This window comes from Pogona vitticeps, chromosome 4 (assembly GCF_051106095.1).
Source record: "Pogona vitticeps strain Pit_001003342236 chromosome 4, PviZW2.1, whole genome shotgun sequence".
Taxonomy (NCBI): domain Eukaryota; kingdom Metazoa; phylum Chordata; class Lepidosauria; order Squamata; family Agamidae; genus Pogona; species Pogona vitticeps.
In genome coordinates, this window is record NC_135786.1 from 218698266 (window position 1) to 218718376 (window position 20111).

Consider the following 20111-nt stretch of genomic DNA (forward strand, 5'->3'; position numbering starts at 1 on the left):
CTTGTCTGTCCAAACAGCCTGAAAAACCCACAACTATCAAATCCTTTCTCTTTCTCTTTCTGATTTTGATTGCATTTGACTTTTCAGCCCTGAAGGATGTGTTGGACCTGATGTGGAACACCTTAGCTTTTGACTTTTCTCTCTTCCTGGATAGTACTAGGAAGCTACTGCAGAATGGACAGAACTTGAAATTTTTACTTTTTTGTGTTACAACTCCCAGAATCCCTTGGCCACTACCCTCTCCCAGAAAAAAATGATTCCAGACCCTGAGAATACATTGCATTAGATGAAGAAAGAGGAAAGGGTGAGAGGAAAGAATTGTGAAACAGAGACAAGGAAGGTAAAAATTCCATTTCAGCTCAGTTGTATACAAATTTAGCTCCCAGCCTTATAAATGTCTCAATATTTGGGATGGAAAGACTTGGTTGTTTTTTTTAATCAGTTGTGCAGGGTAGGAACGAAAACCACCTCTTGAAAATTAAGCTAGTACCAGCATGGCATTTTTTTCAGCACTGGCTCAAATAATTTCTGTTTGCCAAGATTTTAATGGAGGACTTTGTCTGTTTCCCTGTTTTCTTCTTCTTTGTGGCATATTTTGGAGTTTTACTGTTTTAATTTTATTTTACTATTGTCTCTTATTTTAACTATTTCTGTACATCATCTTAGCATCTTGAAAGAGGAACAGATTAAATGTGCTTAAATAATCAAAATCAATACATAGCCATTTCTCATCTGCCGACACTAACAAGACACATGACTTTCCAAACTTGATTCTCTTTAGATACTTCAGATAACAGCTCCTATCAATCCTTGGCAATAATCAGAGATAGTGGACATTGTAGCCTAAAATATCTGTATGATACTAGGTTGGAAATAGCTACTTTGTTTATTTAAATCAAGTGCTTAAATAGTTGATGCAGGGAATGTAAAAATAAAAAATAAAAATAAAACACCCCACACCTTGTTGATTTCAGCAGAGTGTTAGCCTGGGATACTTCTTATCATTATAGTAACGTTTTTAAAAAATGATATGTAATTGATAGAAAAGTATCTACTGTGTGTAATAGAAATTTAAAGCAAAATTTTAAGAAATGTAGGAGTATTATTTTGCAATGACATTCCAAAAGATAATTTGGCACAAAAACTGAGATGGAGTTTCTCTAGGTATCAAACGAAGAACTAGACACTATGCTAAGTTTAACAAAAACTTTGGCTGCCATTGCAATAGAGACAGGGATAGTGTAGTTGTCAAGATCCCAAGCCAAACAATGTCCATCCAAGACTGACAGAGGAAATTTGGGTGGAAATGAGAGAAGCGTTAGCAGATATTTTCACAGGTTTGTTTGGTTCAGATGAGCTCCCTGTGGAGGGAAATATAGTTAGAAAAACCCTCTGATGAAAAGCTAGCCTGGAGCCTTCCTTAGAAATTAAACATTAAGCCTGTTAACTTCTTCTGAGGGAAGGTTTTCATCAGCAACTGGGGGGGGGGGGGTTGAATGGTGGTACATTTGCAGAACTGAAGGTTTTGGCTCTGCTAAGAACAGCTAGCAGGCACTGGGAAATGCCTAGGATGATAGAGCTCAACCGAGACATTTTGCTGCATGAGACAAAGCAGCAAATATCCCCCTTTTTAATTTTATGGTGCATTGTAATTAAGGGTAAGCAACTTGTTTTAATCCTTGAAATATAAATTTTACTTTGGCAGTAAAAATACCATCACAAAAAAAGAAATGATGAAAAATCTGTTGCCCTTTCGTGACACTGAACACATATATAGTTGGGAATCACGGGTCCTAATATCGGGCAAGGCATTTCTGAGAAATAATTGATATGGACGTACTAAGTGGCTTACAGTGGGAACTTATAAGAATACTGCTTATTCTTTTTATTTATCATCTCCTGTTTTTCTGAGAAGGTCAAGGTAGTATATATTAGACTGTCCCACTGTGTGATCCCAAAATACCTTGTGAAACAACAGCTCTTTCATGTCAGGGTCCAACACCAAATGAGCCCAATGCATGGTTTGTAGCCAAGCATGTATCATGGACCAATTTGAACTAACAAGACTACAGAGTCACGGGACTACATTTGTTTATCTTTACATGTTGACAGTCCTTTGCAAACATGATTTATGCTTGATGCTATTGGCCAGTACCCTGATGAATATTTTACACACGTATGGACGTGGTGGCGCTGTGGGCTAAACCGCAGAAGCCTGTGCTGCAGAGTCAGAAGACCAAGCAGTCGTAAGATCGAATCCACGTGACGGAGTGAGCACCCGTTGCTTGTCCCAGCTCCCGCCAACCTAGCGGTTCGAAAGCATGTAAATGCGAGTAGATAAATAGGGACCACCTCGGTGGGAAGGTAACAGCGTTCTGTGTCTAAGTCGCACTGGCCATGTGACCACGGAAGATTGTCTTCAGACAAACGCTGGCTCTATGGCTTGGAAACGGGGATGAGCACCGCCCCCTAGAGTCGAACACGACTGGACAAAAATTGTCAAGGGGAACCTTTACCTTTACCTTTTATGGTGCTCTACCTGTAGAAAATGCTAATGTGATCTTGATAGTGAGTGACCAGCACACAACTAACATCTCACCAAATCATTGTGCATTGCTTACACAGTTGAGCTCTATGCATTTTAAATATTGAACAGGATATCGAAATAGAAGATCAATGCTTTTGCAGGTGGGTTTAATGTGTTTCTAGGAGAAAGAAAAAATTGTGTATGGATGAAAGAAGAACCCTAGCTTTTTGCATGCACCAATTCTGAATCGTTGCATGCAAAGCCAGTTCTATGCATGTATCATATCTGAATTGGTGCATGACATGCCAGGCCATAGATATGAATCTTAACTGAGCAAAAATCTGGGGGAGGGGGGAGGGCTATGGGACCAACTGGTACACCCATTCAAAATTTCCTTTCATGCAGGAGCTACACATAGATACAACTGTTTCTGATATTTTAAGTGTTCCTTTGCTGCTTCAGCTGTATCTAAAATGCAGTCTTTATTGGTTACCACCTCACATTTAGAATGGTTTTAAATGAGATCCCCTCAATACAGCAAACCTTACCCTTCTTGCCTCTGAGTTGAAGATGTTGGTATAGAAAGTACTGGGACCAGATAATCTTGGATTTTGGAAAATCTAAAACAACAAGTTATTGACATGTTTCATTGCTTCCATCCCAGTTTGAAATACTGGACAATAAGTAGAGTAAATTCACAGCTTAGATGATTCTTGGAAGAAAAGAAGGCTGAATCATCTTAATGTCAAACATTAGATCTAATCACTCAGCTAACACAATTTGCTTAGCATTGCAGATGTCATTTTTGGATTAGCTCTAGGTCAGGCCAGCTTGAAGAAAGTGCAATGTTAGATGTGTTACTTTGTTACAGGAATTAGCCCGGGCTGCGGTATGACATTCGCTGTTGGAAGAAAAGCTGCAGAGCAAACTCTTGGCTTTGAATATTCCTTTTAATGGTATAATTGTCGATAGAACAAGGGGCGGTGATGGTGGCAGGGAAGCAGTTATGTAGAATTAAAGTGCATTCCAAAAAGTGAAACTAACTCCTGGGAGAACCAAGGGATTTGTATTTCTGCTGGATTGTATTATCATGGAATTCTTACAATAATCATTTTACAGTTGATCTAAATCTAAAAACCCCCAAAGGTGAAAAACACCAAAGACAATTGGTTTGGTCTTCAATGAATCTGGCGAACTTCCAGAGCAAACGATTATTTGGCAGGAATCAAGTTGAGTAAATTTTTTCTTCGGGATGTTTGTGGCTTTGGAGGATGATTATTCTCAGGAAGCCTTTGCCTTAGGTTCTTTTTTTGTTGTAAACATTTGACTCTTCCAATTCTGTATCTCACTACAGTATTTATTCTATTGCCGTATCTGGTATTTTTCACCTTTGGGTTTTTTTTTTTAGTGCTTGTGAGATAACCTGCTCCTTTTTCTTTTTATTTATTTATTTATTTATTTATTTATTTACAATATTTTTTAGCCGCACCATTGCCAGTGGTTGTTTTTCCATCTAAATACAGAGGCACATCTCCTGCCCTCAGATCTGAAATGCATCAAACCTGCCATTGGCACTAATTCATCTGAGGCCTGTTCCAGTTTGTCTTCATTGCAAATAGTCTGTTTCACACAAAAGGAACTCTGTGAGTGAATGTGGACTTCAGATTCTTGTCAAAGAGATCAGAATATGAGAACATGGCTGGTAACTTTTACAAGCTCTTGATTAGCTGCCACTTAATGCTGCTGCTGGAACAGCCATCTTCATATAGAAAAAATGGTAAATTCCAGAGGGAAAGAATAAGCATGGATACCAGCATTCATGTGATCTGAGACCTGGCAAGATAGGCTTTCTGATCCCATTGAGTGGGAACCCTCTTATTTTCCAAATTCCATCTATCTGGGTGAATGCATTTTAGGTGTATTTGTTGTAACCAACTGTTTTTGGGTCAATGGAGGCTTCTTTATGTATCCCATGTTTGTTTCTTCCAATTCTGAGCTTGCAGGATTATACAAACCCACATATATGCAGATGTTATGAATTCTCCTCCCAGCACAAGCCCTTTAAGCTTGTCCTCAGAGACAGAATGCTGTCCAGGTGAAAGGAAAGCCAAGCCTTTCTCTAGGTATGTGTTTTCATTAAAAAGGAATACAACTGTAGACCTACACACTCAAGATGAAGGATGAAAATACCAAGGAAAAAATGATTAGAATGTTATTTCTAGCTAGAAAATATATCCTAATAAGGACACCATGGATCGATGTGTATGCTTTGTCTTGGGCTGAAAAGGTACAGAAAAGCTGAAGACAAAAATATTTTTAAAATAAGCTACAAACTAGAAAAATTACTTTGCTACCTTCTCTTTCCTTTTATTTTTCTATTGATTGGTGCCAACTGTTCTGTTCAATGATAACTAACACAAGTTTGGAAGTTCTTGTTATTACAAGACCCAAGTGAATAACAACAGGAAAAAAATTGTTTTGTTTTTGTTTTTAATGCTCAGTGCAAACCACTGCAAGAAGGGATAGCAATGAGTAACAGTTTGTTCTTTAGCAGTAACAGGATGGAAGAAGAACAAGATAATCTTGCAATTTAAAAAAACTGAGATGAGAAAATGCAACATACATGAATTCAGAAAGGCAAGGCAACACAAGACAAGAACACCAAGTTAGAGATCTTTTGCATAATGGATTAAAACCTGTCTTAGTTATACATAAATCAGATCCACTGTATTCAAAAGGGGTTATTTTGGTCTTGACTAATTTAATCCTCTTCAGTTACTTTACACATGGTGAAATCTGGCTCCAAGCCACTGAGCAGCTTGACCCTTCGAATAACAGTGCCAAATTAAAGTCCATATTAATGGCTCCTTTGAACTTTGATCTTGCATCATATTGATAGGCTTTGAACAAGTGTGTTTTCAAGCCACATTCCTTCTAGAGTGTTTCTGGGCAATATGAGCTTTTCTGTTGATCATTCTAATGATCAATAACTTTTCTTTTGCTAATGCCAGGTGTTAAACTGACAATAGTAGGAAACTGAATTTAATTTACTCTATGTCTTATAACTGCAATGTATAGTTACAGTCAGTCATTTAGGTTGTTTCTTATTCAGTCCCATTTACAAGCTACATAGGATGGCATTGTTTTTTTAAAAAAATTATGCTCTACTTTGTTCAAAAAGCTCAGTACATCTTAACTGTATTCTTCCAATAAAATACATGGAATACAATAAAACAGTTTAATTGCAAACACTAATTTTAAAAGTGTCATAAAACAATTCAGCATGAAAATACAGAGTTTGGATCTAAACCCACACTGAAAGTTTATAGCCTGCTTCTGCAATTCCACAGTGTCTACTGAACTCATGGCCCATGGAGTTTGATGATGCTTCTTCCCAGGTAACGGGATTAGGCACTTATCTCTACCCAGTGCCAGATTCATCCTAAAATCATAACTTTACATGATACGACGAGGATGTAGTTGTTAGCTGGTGATGGAAATCTTTAATCTAATCTAATCTACTCCAATCTAATCTAATCCAATCTAACCTAAAACTTCCTCACCCCCTTCAGGCTCTGAAGCTCCTTAGGGATCTCCTTTGCCCTAGCAAGCCTTTGGAAGCATTTGGAATGGTGGAGAAGGCTTTCATATTGGAAAATCATCACCACATTGTCACAGATGGCCTTGATCCACTAACAAGATGGCCACTGATGATTTTCCAAGATTCCACTTGATTCTAAGGCTCCCAACGTCTTCCTCAAGGCAAAAGAGATTCCTAGGGAACGTCAGAAGCTGAATTGGGGTGGGTGAGTAGGTTAGGTTAGGAAATTTTAAGCTAAATTTAATTAAATATTTCTCTTGCCAGATAATGAAGTCATCCTTGTTACATGGTGCAAATTTGTGCAACAGAATTCCAGCCTTTGGCTTAGCATGAGGTCATTTGCACATGTCATGTGCTTGATTCCTTCACTTCTCCACTTCTATTGCATCAAAATGACTGTTCTCTGTGAATAGGGGGAGATCTTCCACCTTGATCTCAGATATTGGCCCTAAACTCAACCAAACTGTAGGTTTTCTTAAATTCAGTGTCCTTTTTCAGCAATCTTACAGTATGCCGCTCATAAGTCTTAACTGGGGTTTGGAACAATTACCTTTTTTAAAGTAGCAAAAATATGATAAGATGGAGAATCTAATGACATTTTCAGACTGGTCTGCCAGAAGCAAGGGGAAAAAAAGAAAGAAAGAAAAAGGAAAAGGAAAGTATTTTGCTTTTGCCATATTTGCTTCTGATGAACCTGGATTAGCATGTGAACTTCATTAAGCATATCTTTAGAAATAAATTTGGCTGAAGGCTACAGAAAATCTTTCCAAGAAAATGCAGCTGAGATGCCAATCTCATTGCTTCCAATGGGTCTAATTTGGCGGTGCGCCAAGTGTTTTGATTTATCTCCATTTTGTGGATAACACTGTTGATAGGATTCACACAAAGGTATTCAAAGAGTGGATACATGTCAGTGAGATCATTTCCCAAACTTCATATCACTCTTTAAGGCCACCTACTGTGCTGCCAGAGAGGAGTCATATAAGCTTCGATTAAATGTAGGAATTTAAGCTATGAAAAGGTCTGAAACTTGACACGCTCAATGACGCCACTATGTCAGTCTTTCAAGATAATCTTCCAGCAGATACCAAATATGGAAAACAGAGTTACACAAAGGTTATTTATCTGCTTTTGCCCTACCATACTTCTCACTGAACCCTGCTGTGATTGGAGATTTCCTGAAATTAGCACTTTGTCTATATTAAAGTTTGTGTTTGAATCGGTCCAATGAGCATAAAAGACCTTTGCAGAAAGCAGTGATTGCAAATCAGCCAATTTGAGGGCAATAAAGAGGGATGATTACCTAATTAGCTTCTCATGTCATGCAATCACAAAGGCTCACACACAGATGGCTTGCTTTTTATTATAATTCCAATTCCCATGAAGTGGACTGAAGTAAGTTGAAATACTATGTTTGGTATCAACCATGGGCATAGCTCAAGATCCATCAAGCTTACCTTCTGTTTGCTAAAAATCAGTATAACAATAGTATGACACACAGAGAGAAAGAGAGAGAAAGAGAGAGAGAAAGTTGTGCACAGAGAACTTGAATAATATGTGGTTCAAATAAAATATTCCTTTAGGTTTGGTAGGAGGGAAATAGTTGTAACAAATAATCTGATTTTAAAACAGAAACCTTAGCTCAACTGTGCTTGTGCTTTTAATACTCATACACTATAACTTTCCCTCCTTCATGGATTGCTGCCTTGTCGTGGCGAAGGGGCTTGAGTAACTCAGAGAAGCTATGGGCTATGCCGTGCAGGGACACCCAAGACGGACAGGACATAGTGGAGAGTTCCGACTAAACGCAATCCACCTGGAGTAGGAAATGGCAAGCCACTCCAGTATCTTTGCCAAGAACGCCCCATGATCAGAAACAAAAGGCTAAAAGATATGACGCTGGAAGATGGGCCCCTCAGGTCGGAAGGCGTCCAACATGCTACTGAGGAAGAGTGGAGGACAAGTACAAGTAGCTCCAGAGCTAATGAAGTGGTTGGGCCAAAGCCGAAAGGACGCTCAGCTGTGGACGTGCCTGGAAGTGAAAGGAAAATCCAATGCTGCAAAGAAAAATACTGCATAGGAACCTGGAATGTAAGATCTATGAACGTTGGGAAGCTGGAGGTGGTCAAACAGGAGATGGCAAGAATAAACATCGACATCCTGGGCATCAGTGAACTAAAATGGACAGGAATGGGCGAATTCAGCTCAGATGATTATCATATCTACTATTGTGGGCAAGAATCCCGTAGAAGGAATGGAATGGCCCTCATAGTCAACAAAAGAGTGGGAAAAGCTGTAATGGGATACAATCTCAAAAATGATAGAATGATGTCAATACGAATCCAAGGCAGACCATTCAACATTACAATAATCCAAGTTTATGCACCAACCAGCATTGCTGAGGAGACTGAAATTGAACAATTCTATGAAGATTTACAACACCTTCTAGAACTGACACCAAAGAAAGATGTTCTTCTCATTCTAGGGGACTGGAATGCTAAAGTAGGGAGCCAAGAGATAAAAGGAACAACAGGGAAGTTTGGCCTTGGAGTTCAGAACGAAGCAGGACAAAGGCTAATAGAGTTTTGTCAAGAGAATAAGCTGGTCATCACAAACACTCTTTTCCAACAACACAAGAGGCGACTCTATACATGGAAATCACCAGATGTGCAATATCGAAATCAGATTGATTATATTCTCTGCAGCCAAAGATGGAGAAGCTCTATACAGTCAGCAAAAACAAGACCTGGAGCTGACTGCGGTTCTGATCATCAGCTTCTCATAGCAAAATTCAAGCTTAGACTGAAGAGATTAGGAAAAACCACTGGGCCACTCAGGTATAATCTAAACCAAATCCCTTATGAATACACAGTGGAAGTAAAGAACAGATTTAAGGAACTAGATTTGGTGGACAGAGTGCCTGAAGAACTTTGGATAGAGGCTCGTAACATTGTCCAGGAGGCAGCAACGAAAACCATCCCAAAGAAAAGGAAATGCAAGAAAGCAAAGTGGCTGTCCAACGAGGCCTTAGAAATAGCAGAGAGGAGAAGGGAAGCAAAATGCAAGGGAGATAGGGAAAGTTACAGAAACTTGAATGCAGACTTCCAAAGAATAGCAAGGAGAGACAAGAGGGCCTTCTTAAATGAACAATGCAAAGAAATAGAGGAAGATAACAGAAAAGGAAAGACCAGAGATCTGTTCAGGAAAATTGGACATATTAGAGGAACATTTTGCGCAAAGATGAACATGATAAAAGACAAAAATGGGAAGGACCTAACAGAAGCAGAAGACGTCAAGAAGAGGTGGCAAGAATACACAGAGGAATTATATCAGAAAGATTTGGATATCCCGGACAACCCAGACAATGTAGCTGCTGACCTTGAGCCAGACATCCTGGAGAGCGAAGTCAAGTGGGCCTTAGAAAGCCTGGCTAACAACAAGGCCAGTGGAGGTGATGGCATTCCAGTTGAACTATTTAAAATCTTGAAAGAAGATGCTGTTAAGGTGCTACATTCAATATGCTAGCAAGTTTGGAAAACTCAACAGTGGCCAGAGGATTGGAAAAGATCAGTCTACATCCCAATCCCAAAGAAAGGCAGTGCGAAAGAATGCTCCAACTACCGTACAATTGCACTCATTTCGCACGCTAGCAAGGTTATGCTCAAAATCCTCCAAGGTAGGCTTCAGCAGTATGTGGACCGAGAACTCCCAGAAGTACAAGCTGGATTCCGAAGAGGCAGAGGAACTCGAGACCAAATTGCTAACCTGCGCTGGATTATGGAGAAAGCCAGAGAGTTCCAGAAAAATATCTACTTCTGCTTCATTGACTATGCGAAAGCCTTTGACTGTGTGGACCACAGCAAACTATGGCAAGTTCTTAAAGAAATGGGAGTGCCTGACCACTTTATCTGTCTCCTGAGAAACCTATATGTGGGACAGGAAGCAACAATTAGAACTGGTCATGGAACAACTGAGTGGTTCAAAATTGGGAAAGGAGTACGGCAAGACTGTATATTGTCCCCCAGCTTGTTTAACTTATATGCAGAATACATCATGCGGAAGGCTGGACTGGAAGAAACCCAGGCCGGAATTAAGATTGCCGGAAGAAATATCAACAACCTCCGATATGCAGATGATACCACTCTGATGGCAGAAAGTGAGGAGGAATTAAAGAACCTTGTAATGAGAGTGAAAGAGGAGAGTGCAAAAAACGGTCTGAAACTCAACATCAAAAAAACTAAGATCATGGCCACTGGTCCCATCACCTCCTGGGAAATAGAAGGGGAAGATATGGAGGCAGTGTCAAATTTTATCTTCCTGGGCTCCATGATCACTGCAGATGGAGACAGCAGCCCTGAAATTAAAAGGCGCCTTCTTCTTGGGAGGAAAGCGATGACAAATCTTGACAGCATCTTGAAAAGCAGAGACATCACCTTGCCAACAAAAGTCCGAATAGTCAAAGCTATGGTTTTTCCTGTCGTGATGTATGGAAGTGAGAGCTGGACCATAAAGAAAGCAGACCGCCGAAGAATTGATGCCTTTGAATTGTGGTGCTGGAGGAGACTCTTGAGAATCCCCTGGACTGCAAGGAGAACAAACCTATCAGTTCTAAAGGAAATCAACCCTGAATGCTCACTTGAAGGACAGATCCTGAAGCTGAGGCTCCAGTACTTTGGGCATCTCATGAGAAGAAAAGAGTCCTTGGAAAAAACCTTGATGTTAGGAAGGTGTGATGGCAAGAGGAGAAGGGGACGACCGAGGATGAGATGGCTGGACAGTGTCTGCGAAACAACCAACATGAACCTGACACAACTCCGGGAGGCAGTGGAAGACAGGAGGGCCTGGCGTGCTCTGGTCCATGGGGTCACGAAGAGTCGGACATGACTAAACGACTAAACACACATATAACTTTCCAGTACATTGAGAGCTAGGATTTAATACACATTCAGGATTTCTGAAACCACTGAGAACTCCAGTTCCTGAATGAGCCATCGTACTTGCAACTGAAAAAGTACATCTTCTCAACACCATGGGGAAAACAACTATTGAAAATCAAAAGAAATGTATTATCCATCCATCCATCCATCCATTTAAAAATATCACACCTTTCTAACAATCCAGGGACTCAAGGTGATTTACAAACTGGTGCTTGGGAGTGATAGGCAACAACAGATAAACAACTTAAACTATAGTTGTTGTGGGTTTTTCGGGCTCTTTGGCCATGTTCTGAAGGTCGTTCTTCCTGACGTTTCACCAGTCTCTGTGGCCAGCATCTTCAGAGGATTGGAGTAAGAACTGTGTCCATGCTCTGTTCCTACTCCAGTCTTCAGAAGATGCCGGCAACAGAGACTGGTGAAATGTCAGGAAGAACAACCTTCAGAATATGGCCAAAGAACCCGAAAAACCCACAACAACCATCAGATCCCGGCCGTGAAAGCCTTCGAGAATACAACTTAAACTATAGTTTTTAAAATTAGTCTCTCTCTCTCTCTCTCTCTCTCTCTCTCTCTCACACACACACACACACACACACGGATTGGAATAGAACCATTATGCTATATTGACTAGGACAAAATGGTGCCTCAGTGGCAATAAACATTGGATTTGTTGGGACAAATTCTGATCCCTCACTTTTTTTTGACTGTAAAAAAGCAAAACTAAGTATCAAAAGAAAAACCCCTGTACTGTACATAGAAAAAAGGGTGAAATTTGTGGACATTGTTTATATGTTACAACTCTTCAGGCAACAATGTCATAGAACCTCTCCATCGTACATCTATTCCTGTGTTGATTCTGCAGCAAAAACTCATTCTAGGGTTCTAAAGCACTTCATCTGAGGATTAAAAAAAAGAAGAAAGCTGTGCATTTACAGAAGAAAATCCCTTTTAAAAATCAGAGCATTCTTACCTGCACCTTTCTGGTTCCCTGTCAGGGGCTATTATTTTTTGAATGGGGGGTGTCACTCCAGTTTGGTTTAGTTCCAGCACATGTGATAACTGGGAACGTACCAAAGTGGTTCCTGGCAGTCCCTTGGAAGAAATGGCTTAATTGAGAGAGAGAGCACGAGAGAAGTGACTTTTTGTATTGTGTTGAATGTTTTTTTATAGTGCTGTCAAAGCATCCCTGATTAATTGCATTACTTCACAACCATTAAAAACATATGGGACTTTTTTTGATTCTATTCCACTCAAAGGGAAGAAGAATTTAAAGGGCAAACCTCCCATGTCTCAAATGAGAAATCTTCAGTTGAGAAATGGGAAGCTTTCCCTTTGAAAAACCTTTCAAAGCATTGTTCGTTCCCCAAACTACCCACTCCTTGCACGTAGATGCAAGGATCACACTGTGTGCCACTGTTTACCACCTTAACCGACCTTAAGTGATCTTATTTAATCCAATCCAATTTGGCTATCTAAATAAGCCCTGAGTCAGCAGAACGGCTCTTTAAAAACGGCCCCTTGTTCTTTAAAAATAACCCTATTCACATGCCATTTGCTAGCAGGGCAACACCAGCAGGAAAAAAATAAAACAGTTTTACCATCCTAAACATGTCTGATCTTACTTTATTTCAGAAGTTAGCAAAAGTCATGTCTAGGATGTGAGAATGCTTGTAGATATCAAGCATCTCCTGGTAAGGCTAATGAAGAATTGTGCTTGAAATACTGGAGAGCCACTGCCAGTCAGAGCTGGAAATATTGGGCTGGATGCACCAATGTTCTGACTCACCTTTTGTGCTCATGGAGGGAAAATATCAAGAACCTTATCAAGATTATGTCCCTGCAATAGTGCAAAAGTGGTAACTGTGGGACATGTTCTTTCACACTGTTCTTTCTACCAGAACCTTCACAAAGAATGTCTTTTATCTATTTTTTTTTTAAAAAATCCCAGGTAGAACAGTTCTATATCTCATTGTTTCTTTCTGATCGTCCTCCATATTACTAATAAAGTGGCCACATGTTGTTCAGCTACCACAGATTGTCACAGTTCTTTGATTTAAAAAAGTGGGAACCTCATGGTGCAGTGGTTGAACTGCTGCACTGAAGTGAAAATTCTATTCACGACCTGGTTGAATCCTGAGGGGCTCAGATAGCCAGTTCAAGGTTGACACAGCCTTCCATCCTTCTGAGGTCAGTGAAATGAGCTTGCTGGGGGTGGGTGGAGCAATGTGTAGCCTGCATGCATAAATTGTACACCTCCCAGAGAGTGTTTTAAGCACAATTGAGTGGTATGTAGGCAGATTTGATTTGCTTTTGATTCCCACCACACCAGGTTTTTTTTTTTTTTTTATAATTGTGACATACGCTTTTCATACTTTGTGGATGTATTGTTTGACCTACTGTATGTTGCGTGTTCTGTTTTGTTTTGCACTGTACAGTTTGTTTGATGCTGATCTTTGGCTATCATAAATTCCATTCAATGCATGTCCTCTCACAGCTTAAGGCAATATTTTGTGTTGTTATGTTCCCAATTCTGTTCAAATTGTTTGGCTGGCCCGTGTGGGAAATGGTGTAATAAATGAGTGGTAAATTTGGTCTAGCCCACCAGGCTTGGTTTTATTTTATGTTCATTATTGCACAATCCTTGTGTTGGCTGCATCTTCCAAAGCATCCTCCACCATGCCATGTGATCACTCAAGACTATGCTTTGTGTAATCTCTTTTTTTAAAAAAAAACCCCAACGTATAATAACATACAGGCCACTTGCTGGAGACAAACACTTTGGAATAAACAAAGTAATGTAATATTTCCTGGTAGAATCCCAAGTTTATTCTTTCCCTGACACTAATCTTTTAATTCATTGGCCGGGCAACAGCAATCTCTCTTACAAAATTAGATACATATAATAACTCTTCCAGTGTTTTGACATTTTTGATACGTTACAGCTAATGCTCCTCTCTGTCTAACTTGTTCCGATTAGATGCTGCCTGTGCCAAGGAAGGGGAGTAGGGCAACATAACTGTAAATAGTGCTGTCATCCCAGGGACTGAATATTTTACAGTAATTTTGCATTATTTCTTGTGCTTTTGTGCTACCCACCACTGTAAATGAAGTGAGTGGCTGGTGTATTCCACTTCTCAGTATGAGTCCTGTCACTTTCTAGTAACGCTGTTGCTTATGGTGACTCTATGAATAAGCAATCTTCAAAATGTCTGCTCCTTGGCAATCCTGCTGAGTTATTGCAAACTCAAGGCTGTAAATTCCTTTAAGGAGTCAATCTATCTTACATTTGGTCTTTCTCTTTTCCTGCTACCTTCAACTTTTCCCAGAATTTTGGTCTTTTCCAAACAATTGTGCCTTCTCATGACGTGCCCAAAGTAGGACAGCCTCATGGTTGTTGTGGGTTTTTCGGGCTCTTTGGCTATGTTCTGAAGGTTGTTCTTCCTAATGTTTCACCAGTCTCTGTGGCCGGCATCAGAGGACAGGACTCCTCTGTCCTCTGAAGATGCCGGCCACAGAGACTGGCGAAATGTTAGGAAGAACAACCCTCAGAACATGGCCAAAGAGCGCGAAAAACCCACAACAACCATTAGATCCCAGCCGTGAAAGCCTTTGCGAATACATAGGACAGCCTCAATTTTCATCATTTTTGCCTCCACAACTGGTTCAGGCTTGATTTGCTCCACTTGTTTATTTTTCTGGCCGTCCGAGGTATCTGCAAAGCGATCCTCCAGCACCAATTCAGACAAATCAGTTCTCTTCCTGTCAGCTTTCTTTACTGTCTGCCTTTCACATGTGTGCATTGTGATCAGGAACACAACAGTGTGAATGATCTTGGTCTTCAGTGACACATCATTTACATTTGATGATCTTTTATAATTTCTTCATCGCTACCCTTCTGAGTCAGGGTCTTCTTCTGATGCCTTGGCTTCTGTCTCCCTTTGGATTGATGACTGAACCAAGGTATACAAAAACTGCAGCCATTTCAGTTTCTTCATTGTCAACATTAAAGTTGTGCAGTTTTTCTGTAGTCATTAATGTTCAACTGCAGTCCTGCTTTGTCACTTTCTTGTTTCACTTTCACTAAAAGTCATTTCAAGTCATTGCTGCTTTCTGCCAAAAAGATGGTGTCATCTGGACTTCCTAAATTATTGCCCACAAGAACTTGATGCAAAGCCTTGAAGAAAATAATGTCACCTAATTCTGTCACCTTTTACTTTTGCTTCTGGACTAGAGATGGGGATGACTCACCCTTTTGGCGAGTCATCTTGCTTCATGAGTCATCAAAAGTTGATGACTCCCAAAGCATAAAGTTGCCCCCATGAACCGATGAATAATTATTTGTCGATTCATGGGGGGTTAAGAAAAAAAACTTAAGGGAATCCAGACTGCCAGCAGCAACTCCCCTACCTTTAATGAAGCCACAGCCACCATCTTTGAAAAGGGCAACCAGTTTCCATTGTCCATCTTGGTTTTTCTTCTCTTTTTATACAAGTATTGTCTCTTTTTATATAGAAATTGTTTTTTTTTATACAGGCATTTTTATACAGGATTGCATGGCTACATATGGGGGCGGGACAGAGGAGTAGCAAGCATTCAGGATTTGAGATTGCATTTTCCCTAATAATCACTTATTTCAATCCACAGTTCTTCTGCTTCATGGTCAATTGAGTTAAGTAATGCACATCTTTTCCTTATGTAGCCTTTAAATAGATAAGAATGTTGTTTACATTATATTTTGGTGCTACAATTCTTCTAGTGTCCTTTTCAGCTTTTCTCTAATGTTGGATATTAAAAGTTAATCACCAGCACCACCGTCTGCTAATGTCTTTAGGTAGAGAGAATACAGCTTTTCCATTTTATAACACAGGAAAATTTACTTTTTGGGACCACAGCGCCCAAAACATCCCAGCATTAATTCCTTACTCTTGGTTATGCTAGCCAGAGCTTATAGGAGTAAAAGTCCAAGAATACTCGTGGTTAGAAACTGCCATGCTAGAGTTTTAAGGACCAGTTCCTAAACAATAGCTCTCGTTCTGGTAGTTTTGATCAGTTGCTTTGATTTATGACTCTTGCTAGTACTTTCATTCAGACTGGCTGGCTGAGTGACTTGCCCACCTTGAAGCAAGACAGGGAGGGAGGGAATCTAACTGCAGGCTCTGTTCTCAAGATCTTGCTCCCATAAAATATTTGTCAAAGCTAACAGTTATGGTAGAAGTCCTAGGTAGGATGCAAAGGTTATCTTTGGCACTGTGACCTCTGGGACCAAATCTTAATACAGCTCTGAAATGGAACAGAAGAATGATAAAAGGTCAAAGAACAAAGACAACTCATGTACAGGGAGAGGTTTAGCTGCTTTACTGTCTTGCAGATATTTATCTGAACCTAAATTATTCCTTTCTACCAGAGAGTATTTTGGTAGAGGAAACTAGGAGAAAAAGTATAAGCTTTATTATTGCCCATCAATGTTGTCCAATTTAGTCACCAGAAATGTTCAAATCTTGATGTATTGCTGATGAAAGCACAATGTGTTCCACCCTGTAAATTCTTACTTGTGAATTAATTTCATGGGTACATATGGGGTGGGGGGCACAGAAGAAGCAAGCATTCAGTATTTGAGATTTTCGTGTCATGAAGAGTCGGGCATGACTTAACGACTAAGGAACAACAACCTACCATGTCTTCCAAAGTTTATGTATACATATAAAATTGCAGAAGAGAGCTTTGGGTTTGTTGGGCATGGAAGAGGAAGAATACCATGAGAACAATCTGGGGTGCCATAGATGTGGATAAAATCTGCATTTGGAATTCACTGTAGAATACTTTCAATGAAGCACTTAAGTCTTTGGTTGAACCAGGGGAGTTCAGAGAGATTAAAACCATTGTTTAATAATTTAATTTTTATACACCAAAAATCCTCATATTATTTCTAGCAACATAGGTAAACATATTGAAAAGACTGCATGAAAACCAAAGCTTAGAAAAGTTATATTTTGGAACACATAGCCCAGAATGCCTGAGGGGCAGAAAGCATGCCCCTAATTTTGAAAAAAAAATCAGGTTGAAATCTGGTTAATTTCAACTAAATCCAATGGGATTTACGTCAGTGTTGACTTACTCTTTAGCAATAGATTTAATGGGTCAAATCTAGCTGGGACTACTTATTTGGTTTAGGCCACAGAACATATTTTTGTTGTTGTTTACTCGTTTAGTCATGTCCGACTCTTCATGACCCCATGGACCAGAGCACACCAGGCCCTCCTGTCTTCCACTGCCTCCTGGAGTAGGGTCAAATTCATGTTGGTATTTTATTTATTTATTTATTTATTTGATTTATATCCCGCACATATCGTCTGGTCGACCACTCTGGGCGGCTTCCAATAAGGTGTATACGATAAAACATAAGGATTTTGGTAGTTTTGGTGGTAGTTTTATAAACATATGGTAGTTTTGATGACACTGTCCAACCATCTCATCCTCTGTCGTCCCCCTCTTCTCTTGCCCTCACACTTTCCCAACATCAAGGTCTTTTCCAGGGAGTCTTCTCTTCTCATGAGATGCTCAAAGTATTGGATCCTCAGCTTCAGGATCTGTCCTTCCACTGAGCACTCAAGGTTGATTTCCTTTATAATAGATAAGTTTGTTCTCCTTGCAGTCCAGGGGACTCTCAAAAGTCTCCTCCAGCACCACAATTCAAAAGCATAAATTCTTCAACAGTCTTCTTTATGGTCCAGCTCTCACTTCCATATATCGCTACAGGAAAAACCATAGTTTGACTATGCTGAACTTTGTTGGCAAGGTGATGTCTATGCTTTTTGAGTTGCTGTCTAGGTTTGTCATCACTTTCCTCCCAAGAAGCAGGTGTCTTTTAATTTCATGATTGCTGTCACCATCTGCAGTGATCATGGAAGAGAGTAAAATCTGTCACTGCCTCCATATCTTCCCACTCTTTTGCCAGGAGGTGATGGGGCCAGTGGCCATGATCTTAGTTTTTTTTGATGTTGAGCTTCAGCCCATTTTTTGCACTCTGCTCTTTCATCCTCATTAAGTTGTTCTTTAATTCCTCCTCACTTTCTGCCATCAGAGTGTTATCATCTGCAAAACTGAGGTTGTTGATATTTCTTCCGGCAATCTTAATTTGGGATTCCTCCAGTTTGGGATTCCTCCAGTCCAGCCTTTTGCACAATATATTCTGCATACAGTATAAGTTAAATTAGCAGGGAGACAATATACAGCCTTGTGATACTCCTTTCCCAATTTTGAACCAATCAGTTGTTCCATATCCAGTTCTAACTGTTGCTTCCTGTCCCGCATATAGATTTCTCAGGAGATGGATGAGGTGGTCAGGCGCTCCCATTTCTTTAAGGACTTGCCATATTTTGCTGTGGTCCACACGGTCAATGGCTTTTGAGTAATGAATGAATGAATGAATGAATGAATGAATGAATGAATAAATAAATAAATAAATAAATAAATAAATAAATAAATAAATAAATAAATGAAGCAGAAGTAAATGTACAGTATTTCTGGAACTCTCTAGCTTTCTCCATAGTCCATCGCATGTTAGCAATTTGGTCTCTAGTTCCTCTGCCCCTTCAAAATCCAGCTTGTACTTCTGAGAGTTCTCGGTCCACATACTGCTGAAGCCTACCTTGGAGGATTTTGAGCATAACCTTGCTAGCCTGTGATATGAGTGCAATTGTATGGTAGTTGGAGCATTCTTTGGCACTGCCCTTCTTTGTGATTGGGATGTAAACTGATCTTTTCCAATCCTCTCACTACTGCTGAGTTTTCCAAACTTGCTGGCATATTGAATGTAGCACCTTAACAGCATCATCTTTTAAGATTTTAAATAGTTCCACTGGAATGCCATCACCTCCACTGGCCTTGTTGTTAACCATGCTTTCTAAGGCCCACTTGACTTCGCTCTCCAGGATGTCCGGCTCAAGGCCAGCATCTACATTGTCTGAGATGTCTGGGACATCCAGATCTTTCTGGTATAATTCTATTATTTAAGTACAACAAAGTTGTATTGGAACCTGAGACAGTAAATCGGAAAAGCCACAAGCATGAACTTGGCAGTCACAATACAACAAAACAGATCAATTTTATGCAATAAATTAAAAACTGGTAATAAGCCAGCTGTTTTTCATGACACTCTAGATCAGCTGCCTGAGAAGAATGCCTCACTCTTATTAACGGTAGGGCCGGCCCTGGGTATTATGACAAGAGTTAGTAGTCCATGTCAGTTTCACTAAGGAGTCTGCCCACAGGGTTCTAATTTTTAAATTCAGATGCACTATGTTAATAATAAGAACTTTAAACTGTTATCTTTTAGACCAGAGGTCATCAACCCCCAGTTCATGGCCCCGTGCCAGTCTGTGGCCTAAGCCAGACCAGGCCGCAGAGACAGACCTCCCCCCCCGCACACACAACTGCTTTGTGCATGCACATGTGAGCCAGCGCCAGTGTGAATGCTCCCCCACCCTTTCACGCATGCATCTGAGCGCCTGTGTGAAGGGGTGGTGGACTGCTCATGCTGGTGCTGGCGGGCAGGTGCACACTCCCTCACCGCTTCGTGCATGTGCCCAACAGTGCACACACATGCGCCCAACAGCCCATGCGCACCCACGTGAGAATGGGGGGTGTGTGCCCCACATTCCTCAGAGGCTCAGCAAGTCTATGGTCAAAAAGGTTGGAGACCGCTGTTTTAGATGACACCTCCCAGAATCCCCTAGACATCATGGCAACTGCTTACGTTTGTTGGGGGATTCTGGGTGCAATGGTTCTTCAAAAATCACATCCTGTATTTCAGCCCGGGCCTGCCAACCCTTGCCAGTCCCCATTGCTCACAAGTATGTGGTGGAATCAGAAGGTTTCAGATGGTTTCCTAATCTGCATGTAAACATGTCCCAAATGACAAGGTATTCTCCTTTTTCTGGAAGCTTTCTAAGTTTCTCTGGCCATTACCCCATCAGATTTCCATTTTCAGAAGAGGAAAGATATAATATAATAATATACTGGAGATGTGAGTCAAGATATAAAGCCA

At 40.3% G+C, this 20111-nt stretch overlaps 1 long non-coding RNA gene across 1 annotated transcript in view; it reads left to right on the forward strand.

Moving 5' to 3' along the window:
* Nucleotides 1-210: 210 nt before the first annotated feature.
* The window catches only part of LOC144589304 (uncharacterized), a 116504-nt gene continuing 96603 nt past the window's right edge, over nt 211-20111 (forward strand). Inside the window, exon 1 of the long non-coding RNA XR_013545357.1 lies at nt 211-340. This is a non-coding gene — a long non-coding RNA (uncharacterized LOC144589304). The remainder of the gene's footprint in view (nt 341-20111) is intronic.